We start from the raw sequence: 11,278 nt of genomic DNA on the forward strand, positions 1-11,278 counted from the left end.
GTTTTTATAGCCCTGATGAAGACCTGAAAATCAGGTCGAAACGTTGGCATAAATAAATAATTTTTGTTTATTTATGTTGTTTCTTTGCTGACCGCACCCCCCCAACCATCTTCTCTAATCAGTTAAAAGATTTTGATTGATTAATGCACGCTAAGCTTCCCAGTTTCATTTATTTGGCAGGTGAATATTCCAGACTTTCCAATAGAGGTTGACCACCTTAAATCGAGGATGGAGATGGAGCAAGATTTTTTTTCTGACTTATTATTAAGCAGGCTTCTATGATTTGGGAATCACTGAAATAGCAAATTCTACTACTCTCCTTAAGATTTAACTTTCTTTTTTTTCTATTTGTTTTCTAATCAGTATTTTTTATTATATATATAATTTAGCAGTGAAAATTTTTTTTTTGTTGCAGTGTGCTAACTGCAGCAGAGAAACCTGTGCTGAATGTTCCTCTGCTGTGGAACTCCTTCCTTCTGCTGAAGGAACGATTGGATTATTCGCTGAAAAAAATATGCATGGAACAAGGTTCAATTATGTTGATTGTTGAAAGTATCTCAGAGCCTGTCCTATAGTTCCAAGGGAGATCTCAGTGATGCATGTATGATGTTTTCCTATTTATACATATTGATTAGTTCATTAATTTTTATTTGTTTAATCTACAATATTTATCATTTGATGACACACTTTTTTTTTCTTACATACTGAAGGAAACATGTACGTGACAATTTTTCAAGGAGACACCTCAATCTATTTTCTAAGAAACACCTCAATCTGTTTTCAAGTTTGATGGCTCGAATTACTCAATGATGTCCTATAATTTTTTTTAAACAATTTGAGTTAAAATTCTCAAAAATATATTTAAGTATTCTAGACTTTTTTTTTTTGTTTTCTATCATATTATGCGTAAGTTCATGTTCGTATGTTATGGAATATAAATTTCGAATACTTGAAAAACTAAAACTGGTAAATTATTAATAATTTAATTTTTTTAAAAACCTGAATACAGAAATAACCCTATTCATTATAAGGGGCAGGACAGATAGTGTATGGGTACTGAATGTATTCTGGGGTGAAGAGTTTACTAGCATTTCTACTTTGTTAACATTGGTTGGTTTTTAGTGAAGTTGATTACTACGATTATTAAAAATTGGTGTTTTAGTTTGATACTTTCCTCTACACATTACAGCTCCTTAGTAAATTCTGTTCTATGCTATATTATATCAGTTTCCTGAAAATTCCTTGCATCTATACGTGTCAACATGAAATTAAATTAAATTAATTAAATTTTGTTGAGGCACTTCTCTACAAAGCCAAGTGTTACTGCCAAAAATATATTAAATAAAGAAAAAAAAAATACAGTACATACATGTATAGACTATGTTTGTAAAATGTAAATATATAGAGTATTAAGCTAGTGTTAAGTACATATATGGGCTAATACTGCCCGTGGTTACAGTGAGTTATATTTTAGTTTGCATAAAGGTTTTATGTCTGGCCTGCTTCAGCATTATTATAGAACACTTTATCTTATTTTATTTCAGTTCTTTATTTTTCTTTTAAAATTATTTTTCTTTTAGGGACCTGGTCGTGCTATACTGCAGGTGTCCCGAGTGTAATTTTACGATCATAATTAATGTGTTGAAAAGGGGGGCTGGAAATTGTGAGACTTTCCGTTAATTAACATGCATATAATTCCTTCTATTTATAAAAGTATTAATCCCTGGAGGAGCAAACTGGTTAGTGAATTAGTTCAGAATTATTTATCTATAATAGTGTAACAATAGAGCATTGGGGTCTCATATATTCTATTGGCTTATCTGAGTGACGTCTTCGCCGCCGCGGTGACGTATCCTAGCCGCTTCCCTCGTCAAGGTGTACGGTGGGCGAATATGGTGAAGACCATGTATCTTCGCCCAATGTCTGAAAAGACGTCTTTCCTCTTCAGTGGCTGGCCAGCCTGTCCTGGACCCTGGCGTGATGGTAGGGGTAGGGCAGGTCCTACCTTGCATAGTGCATAGGCTGGGGCGGCATTGTAGTCACAGCGTCGTCGGGGCCTTCCGGTGTCCGCAGAAAGGGGGGCATCAGAAAATGAGACCCCCGACCCCGACTTTATATAAATCCAAAAAAGAATGGTAAAGATCGGATTACTTAAATTCGACACTATCTATTATTATTTTATATAAATTTTCAGTTTATTTAATTTCTTTTATTTATATATTATTATTTCAGTTTGTTTGTAATATTATGTTTAATTTTCTATAGAGTTCATTATAAGTTTTTCTTTATTCTCTTGTAACATTTATTCTGTTGTGATTCATTTTAAATTTTTTGAAGTATTATATTCTATTTTGGCATTTTTTAATTTCTCTGTTCATATTTGTTACATTCATCTTTAATACTCTATTATCTTATGAATATACTTTATAGATTTATAATCACTAAATTTTCACCGGCCTATGGGAAGCAGATGGAACAGGGAAGTTAATTTTAAACCTCCACTTGCCACCACTCTAAGTATTAATATTCATCAAAATAACAGTGTGTTTAAATAGATAAATAAGTACATTCTATTCCTTTGAACAAATAGGGTTATTATTATTTTTTAATTAAGTTATTTTGGATTATATACTATTTTTTTCCTCATGATTTTCCATGTTCTGTACAATGATGACAATTTTTCTGATTTAAGATGAAAGTTTTTTTTTTTTCGTTTGCAGTGTGCTAATTGAAACCTGTGCTGAATACTCTCTCTTTGCTGTAGAACCTTACTTTCCTACCTAAGGATTGGGCCAGTCAGCAGGTGGAATGGAATGCAACTTATAAACAGGGTTCAATTTTCTATTGTTGAAGGTACCTCAGAGTCTGTTCTTCTGATGTGAGAATAGTCTTAATGGTACATATATGATGTTTTCTGTTAATACTTATTTATTAAATTATTTCTTGTTATTTATGTTAAAAACAATATTTTAAATTTTAGATTACTTAACACTATCAACGATTTCTATTTGGTTATAAGATATTTGATTATCAATGACATTGTCTTGTTTAGACTATATGAAATAAGTATAACCAATCCTTTTATAATATAAATATAAATATTAGTACTGTATGGAAAAATTTGAGACAGACTTACCTATGAAGAGTGGTAAAAGATTTTTTAGGAGTGAAACAAAGTTTATATGTATATATAGTTGACCGTAAAAATTGATACATAAGAAGATGGTTAGGGTTGCGGTCAAAAGTGAAACAAAAATAGTTTACAACTATTTATTTTCTGACGTTTTGCCCCACTTTGCAGGGCTAAAAAGATACAAAATGATACAATGATAAGAATAATGAATGAATGAATGATAAGAATCTTTGTATTTTTATTCTTATCATTGTATCATTTTGTATCTTTTTAGCCCTGATGAAGCCCTGCAAAGTGGGGCAAAACGTCGGAAAATAAATAGTTGTTAACTATTTTTGTTTCACTTTTGACCCCAACCTTGACCATCTTCTTATATAGAAACGAAGTTTATATTCATTTTTAAAAAGTTGTGTTTATTTTTTACATTTTTAAAAATTATTAAGTTCAAGAAATATACTTACTATGGAAGATACTTTTATAACGTACTTTAGAAATTATTGCATTATGACATTGAAGAAAGTAAGGGTGAATGTTTGAGTGAAAAAGAAAAGTAGTGGAGATATAAAGGTAAATTATAGAAAATACTTAGTTTGATCACTGATGAATAAGTTTTACAACTGGTTTAAGGTTTATTTATTGTTAAGCATAGAGTTTATCCTCGGTTCAGTAGGGTAAAAACAATTGAGCCTAGCTGATAGTACTGCAGGAGGAGCCGGGGGAGGGAGGGAGTGTTTATTAGTGTAGTGTATCAGATAGAAAAGCATGCTCTCTTCTGGAACAAATAAAAATAAATATCAAAGAAGGATTGACTGTTTATTCTGACTTGCTTGGCATATAAAAATGAGACCGAATCAGAGATGCTGATATGAAATTTTTTTAAGTTAATCATATTTACAATTCTGTTGACCCTGAAAGTTAACCAAAATATCGAATGATTATTATGTTCAGCAAAGTTGAGAAACAAGCAACATAGTGTGACTGCCTCCCAACATTCAGATTCATCATTTATGCAAATTTATATGATAGTGTATTCATTAAGATGAATATATAATGTAATTAAAAGTTTTTTAGTGCGTGTTCGTGTGAAACGAAAAAGATATATATGTAACGATAATTACGTTCTTTATTCTTCAATAGAACAATATTTACACTTACATATATTACAAAACATTTATAATTTACAGTTTTTTCAGATAACAACACACGTTCTTTTTAAATTAATTCATTGTAATTCATCATATGGCGAGAGGTTTCAAATGGGTTTGCCACTAAAACAAATGTAAAATAATGTAACTTTAAATGAATTATAATTAAAAATATATTTAAAAGAAATATACTAAAGAAATAAAAATGTTAATAATAATTTCGACAGTGGCAAACCCATTTCAAATACTCTCTTTGCAAACGTCAACTATTGCCACTGAAGACGTTAATCATGCCACCACAGTTTATTTTTTATTATACCATTTGTGTTAATAGGAATAAGATTAGATCTGGTGTCAGATTATAGATGACAAGTTTCAGCATGGATAATGCCTAAGTACTTTTTTTTTTAATTTATAATTCTAAAGGGACTTATTTAAGAATAAAAAAAAATTAATATTAAATGTTCTCTCTCTAGTCAACAAGATTTAGTGACTGATATGGTGAAGGAAGGCAATCTTCTGATGAATTATTTTTATATGAGGTTTTTTTATTTTTATATATATTGTTATTTGTTTTATATTTTTAAGAATAAAGTTTTTAAAAAATTGTGTATTTTCTTCTTTATTTGGCCTTAATCATTATTGTAAATGAATGGCTACATTAGCCATTGTAAAACTTTTTTATTTAAGGTAAGTGAAAACAAAAGAAAAAAAAGTGGAAAAATGTCCAATTTTAATGATGAAATCTACAACAATAATAAAAAGTATTTGTTTTATGTTAAAGAGATACATAACAAAATAAAATATACCTCTTCAAATGCGTAGTCATGACAAATCTTATGATATCAATAACTCTTTCCAACTTCATGAACTATCAACATCCCTCCTTATTTCTCTAATTTCATTCTGACTTTCTTTAACTTAGAAAGCCTTTTTACCTACATCTCCATTGTCAAAGCACTACATCTTCTAGAAAACAACTGGACCACCAAGAATCCTATACCACTCTCAACTTCCCCTCATATCTAGAATTCCTCGAACTTTGTTGCAAATCTACATATCTCAATTTTCAGGGCCATTTATTTTCATCAAATCTCTGGCTTTGCCATGGGGAATTCTCTCGTCCCTAATCCCTACAACATAGTACTTAATGGCCTTAATTCCATCGTCTCTTTATTCCCTAATGACATTATATTTATCAATAAATGTGTAAATGAACTGTTCCTCATACTCAATTCAGAAGAAAATCCCTCTAATTTTTTCTTCTTTTAGTTCATACCACCCTTGATTTTATTTCACCATTTTAACCAAAACCAACTCTTCTCTCCCCTTTTTGGACCTCCTTATCATTAGAAACAATGATAGCTTCTTGTCCACAAACTGGTACAACAAACCTACCTATTTAGACACCTATGCCTTCTTATCCGATCCCCAGTACCACAAAACTAATATTAACTGTATTAAGATAATCTTAATTTCATATAACTTCCCACCTTACACTATACACAAGAACAAGGCTCATCTCAGTATTTATTTACATACACCTTGAACTAGACCCTTGATAAAAATTATATTTCTCATACCTATATTTTAATCAATACTTTAAACTTAATTAGAAACCAATAACTTTAGTTTTTTTTGTATTAATTTCTGATTTGTTTCCTTTATTCTCATGTCTTTGATTCTATGTATAATTTCTGATTTTATTATCATCACCAAATAATTTTAGTTACCCCTTAGTTAGGATAAGGTAAGGTAAGTTAAGTTAAATAGTTTTCACCCCTTTTACTTCTGACTTTTATTCTTCCATTCATAATTTATTATTTATTCCAGTATATTATATTATTCTTTACACTGACCTCTTGTCATTACATCTTAGTATTTTGTGATATATATTCATTCTCTGGTCCTCAAAGCTTACTTTTGAATAACTATATCTTCACTTTTATTACTTAATTCACTCTGTATCTCATATGTTACCATTTTCCTTATTTCAATTGCATTTTACCTTTAATTTAGTACTTTCTTTTTTTTAATTTAGTAATTATTTCATCTCTTAGATATAAATTTGTCTTTACCTTCAAGATTATACTGTAGCTCAGCGTTGTTTCAATTAACATTGTTAACGCCATAATATATAATTACCTTGTAAATAGTATTTGAGTTTTATTAGTATTTAATTTAGTTATATCTAGTTTTATTTTTATTATTTTAATTGGATTTGGTTGTTTGAGGAAAAAAAAAATGTGATTATATTTGTGTGTTATAATGAATAATAGGGGCAGTTGCTAAGAGGTGTCACCTAGCAACGGACCAACCATCTTAGTTTTTATGGCAGTTCCGACTAATTAATGGCCATGGTAGTGTCTCAGCAGCCCTGTCTGCGTTTATAGTTTGGACATTTTTTGAGTGTTTTAATCGTCATTACAGTTTGAAACCAGACCTTTTCTGTGTTTCGACTTAATGAGTTCCAGCTAATTAGTGGTCATGGTAGTGTGTCAGCTTTCAGATAATCTTATATTTAATTATCTTTACATTCCTCATAATATATTTTTTTTTTTCCTGTCAATATTATCAATCTACTTTTATGTTATTTTACATATTTTTTTGTTTCCTTTAATTTTATTTTTCCATTATTACTTTACTTATTTTGGATTTTATTTTTATTTGTAAGGAATATTTATACTCAACCCAGTTTTTATGTAATCTGTAATAATAATTTTACCTGTTAAGCTTACCATTTTGTAACAGTTATGTCTTATTTAATTAAATCAATAAATCTTTTAGTTATACATATTTTGATTTATCTGTTCACTTTATTAGTTTAGTTAATAATTTTTTTTTTTTATTTATCTTATGTACCAGCAACTTTACATTTTTTATGCTATATTTTTTGTATTACTCTTTTACCCTTACACTAAGTGTACCTTCTTTTTATCATTTTATTGTAGCACTGAAGAAAACCTAAAAGGTAGCTCAAAACATTGGCAGAAAGTAAATAAATAGTTATTACTATTTTTCTTCCTTCTGGAGCCGTGATCATCTCCTTCAAAATGAAAATAGTATATACTTTAACTGTCCACAATGCATAAACATTACAAATAAAAATATTGCTAGACAACATATTAAAAATAATACATTTTATTACATATAAATCGTTTTTATTATATTAATACATAAAAATCTTGTGCATCATACAACTTTCATTTTACATCTGTATCAGGTTCATGATCTTTAGTTTAACATGTCGAAGTGTGCTAAATGGAGAAATATTTCATTTTTTTAGCATGTTAAAATGATACAATATTTAACATGGTTGAGAGTCTGTTAAATGGAGAATGATATTTAGCAACATACCAGCTGAGCTCCACACCTCATGAGGGGGAGGAAAGATGATATGAGGAAGCTGTTGAAGATTTTATTATCTCATAAAGATTACAAGTTTACAAAACAAGTATCCCAGAAAATCCACTTAGAGCTCCTCTGTATTTTACATTTAACATGCACTTTTTTTTTTTTTAAGACAATCCACAGCGAAGGTGATGTTTGCCTAGTTATCGTTTCAATTCATTGACTGATTTAGTCAGTTATTACTTGAGGATTTCATTAAAAGATACACCTTTTTATTTATTATAGACATTAAATAGAAATAAAATAAAAACATTTTCCTTCACTCCCTCATTTCAACTTTTTTTGTAAACAATAATTAAAGGCATTCCTGTACTGAGTACCAGTGAAGGTACTATGCCACTAAGTAGCTAGGAATCTTCACAGCTCGAAATTATGACTTTATTATTGAGATTTTAGGAAGCGAAATATTTGGATCTTTAGACAATGACCCACTTACATAAATATTGCTCTTATAGTAGTGTATGTGTTACCATGATACTTCACTTTAATGTTTATACCATGCTCAGTGGGGGGTGAAGTTAAATATTTGTACAAAATTTTTTTTTTTATTATTATTTATTTATTGTAATTTACAACTGTACAAAATAATACAACAAGTAAATATGTAGTATGTTTCATATACACTTGAAAATCTTGGGAAGGAACCACCCATTGGTGGTACTTCAAACATTAATTTAAACTACAAGGCCTGGCCATCTTCTTTTCAGACGCCTCGGAGGATTATCAGGGATTGTTAAGGATGAAAGATTAAGAATTAATGGGTTAGGATGGTTAAGGAGTTTGGAATAAAAAGACGCATATCTGTTTTGGGTCAAATCTGCAACGAATGGGATGTTAAGGTCTTTATGAATGAGTTTATTTGTGACGTAATAAGGAGCATCAAGGATTTTACGTAGGATTTTGGATTGTAACGATTGGATGCGGGAAGAATTTGATGGTTTGGTGGAGCCCCAGAGCTCAATTCCATATGTCCAAATTGGTCTGATTATTGTAGTGTATACTAATTTTTTGTAATGAATGGGAAGTTTAGAGCGTTTGTCAAGTAAGTGTTGTAGCAATCGGAATCTACGAGCAGTTTCTTGTCGTTTCAGTCTTGTGTGTGGATTCCAAGTAAGTCTCTTGTCAAGATGGAGTCCTAAGTATCGAATCTGTTCAACAGGTGTTAGTGGTGTATCTAGAAAGGATACTGTAGGACAGGAGGGCAGAGGTTTACGACGGAGAGTAAAGGTGATCTGGTGGGATTTTTCAGGATTTATTTTGATTCTCCAGTTTTTACACCATTCTTCAATAGATGTTATGTGTGCCTGTAGTGTTTGTGATGCATTAGTTGGGTCGTTGTTTACAGAAAGTATACATGTGTCGTAAGCGTATGTTGTTAGCACTGTGTCAGGGTGGGTTGGGATGTCAGCTGTATAAACCGTATAAAGAATGGGACCTAAGATACTACCTTGGGGAACACCGGCGGACTGAGAAAAGAGTACAAAATTTAAAAAGATATGTTTGTACTCACCATGTCTGACCTTCTAGGTAAAGCACTTTAAAAATTCTATTTGGTCCACAAATGACTGTTTCAAATCACTGACTGATTTCATCAGTTATTACATGAGGATTCCCTCCCTCACATAAAATGATTGGAGGGGAACTTGGCTAGATGGCTGATGAATGGTAGTGGGTAGCCCCTTAGATTATTCTAGACCGCCAGCCAGATGATCAATAACTTGCTTCAGTTCTGCAGAGGCAGTTTTTGTGGTCTATTTCACTCCTTCACTTCAAAAAACAGGATAGTTTAAAAGAATTACTTTTTATAGACTTTATTTTCAATGGAAAATGCTAGAGGTTTTTATTTTCATGTTTAAACAAATTACAATAATTGAAAAGAAATTAAAGTCTTGAAAATCTCTCTCCCTCATTTTGTCCATGATGTTCAATAATGAGGGAGTGAATAATTCTATTCTAGCATTAATATTAAACTGTTTAAAGTTTTGAAATATAGTTTTTAATTTTAAAAATCTTTTTGTTCACCTCCCAAAAAGCATGTTGTCACTTCCTCACTCACAAATATTCACCCTTCACTACCTCATTTTTTAAAATCATTATTTAAGGTGCTCCTGCGTGGTCTTTACATGAAAAGTGAAGGTACTATGCCACTAAGTAGGTAAGTAAAAGCAGAATATAATTGAGAATATAGGAAGTGAAATCAGAGCATCTTCTGATAATGACCCATTACTGTTCTTATAGCTGGAAATTTGTTTTTAATCTAGGAAAATATTTTTCTTTTGTTCTTCTTTGGTTGATTGTCACATTATTTCATATTTCGCATCCAATTTTTATAACTACTAACTATAAAGGACAGGTAATTATTTCAAATTCACAAACTTAAAGTCATTTAGATGATTATTATCTCAGGCATATAACCTACCTGAAATGAAGAAGGGAGGAGCCCCAAAGGATAGATATGATTTTGCAAATAACAGGTTTTTTTCTATTTACCTATTTCCAAACCAAATTTATGCTTCATTATTGAAGTTGAACAAATATCAACAATATAAACCAAGCTAAAAAATTCTTGTGGTTTGCTTCTTTTTTTTTTACATAGAAATAACAGATATGACAAAAAAATATTGATGGAGATGAAAAAAGAGATAGAGAGCCATGAATGAGAACTGAAGAAAAAATAAACAATATGATTGTTGCTGATAGCAAATGAATGGTGACCATTATTAATTTGAAACAAAATCTTGAACATCCCGATCACAATTTGTTTGGTGGTTATGATTGTATAGTACTAGTAAAGACTTGTACTTATGGATACAATAAAGATTCTATTGAATTTCTTGTGGGAGATGAAATCCTTCAGGATATTATTTAAAATTAGTGATTAATTCTCTGAGGTGATTTTTGTGGCTTGTAATTGTATTTAAAAAGTTTAGAATAGTGAATTGATAGAAATTACGAAATTTACAAAACTGTTCCATCTTCCTTTTCTAAATTACAAAATATGTTTAAATTTTTTCTATTGATGTAAATGGTTAAATTATTATGTTTGTATTTGAATTTTTTTTTTAAATTTCTGTTTTTTTTAAATTTGTGTTACATGTACATAAGTATGTACAGTACAAATATTTTTAGATTTTATTTAACTCCACAAAATAATAAATTTTTGTAATAACTAATTTTTTCTTTTAACTTATTTATGTCAACAAATAGATTTTTGATTTAGATGTGTCAACTATTGGGATTTTTATATGAATCAAGACATATTTTTTTTTTATAACGTTGATGTGAACTATTGTTTTACTTCCAAGGTTCATTTTAGTTTTTGAAGTAGCACAGAACATAATAATATTTATTTGAAAGGAATATGGTCCGGGTGCGGTAAAAAAAAAAACTCAAATAGTAGAATATACTATTTTATTGAGCCAACGTTTCGCCCCACGTTGCAGGGCTTCGTCAGGGCTAAAAAAGATACAAACACATAGTTACAAAAGGAAAACAAAAACATAGGAGTAAAATAACAGGGGTATAAAATGTAAAAAAGTAAGATATAGTAAGAAAAATTAAAGGTAGTAAATAGTAAATGTAAAGGGTA

At 30.1% G+C, this 11,278-nt stretch overlaps 1 protein-coding gene across 1 annotated transcript in view; it reads left to right on the plus strand.

Annotated features, from left to right (window-relative positions):
* The window catches only part of LOC106692002 (deformed epidermal autoregulatory factor 1), a gene marked incomplete in the record, with an annotated part of 26,555 nt that extends 21,668 nt beyond the window's left edge, over positions 1–4,887 (plus strand). Inside the window, 2 exon segments of the mRNA XM_067051645.1 lie at positions 416–601; positions 2,721–4,887.
* Positions 4,888–11,278: the final 6,391 nt, after the last annotated feature.

The sequence above is a fragment of the Halyomorpha halys genome, unplaced genomic scaffold (assembly GCF_000696795.3).
Source record: "Halyomorpha halys isolate HHAL.00 unplaced genomic scaffold, Hhal_1.1 Scaffold625.1, whole genome shotgun sequence".
Lineage (NCBI taxonomy): Eukaryota > Metazoa > Arthropoda > Insecta > Hemiptera > Pentatomidae > Halyomorpha > Halyomorpha halys.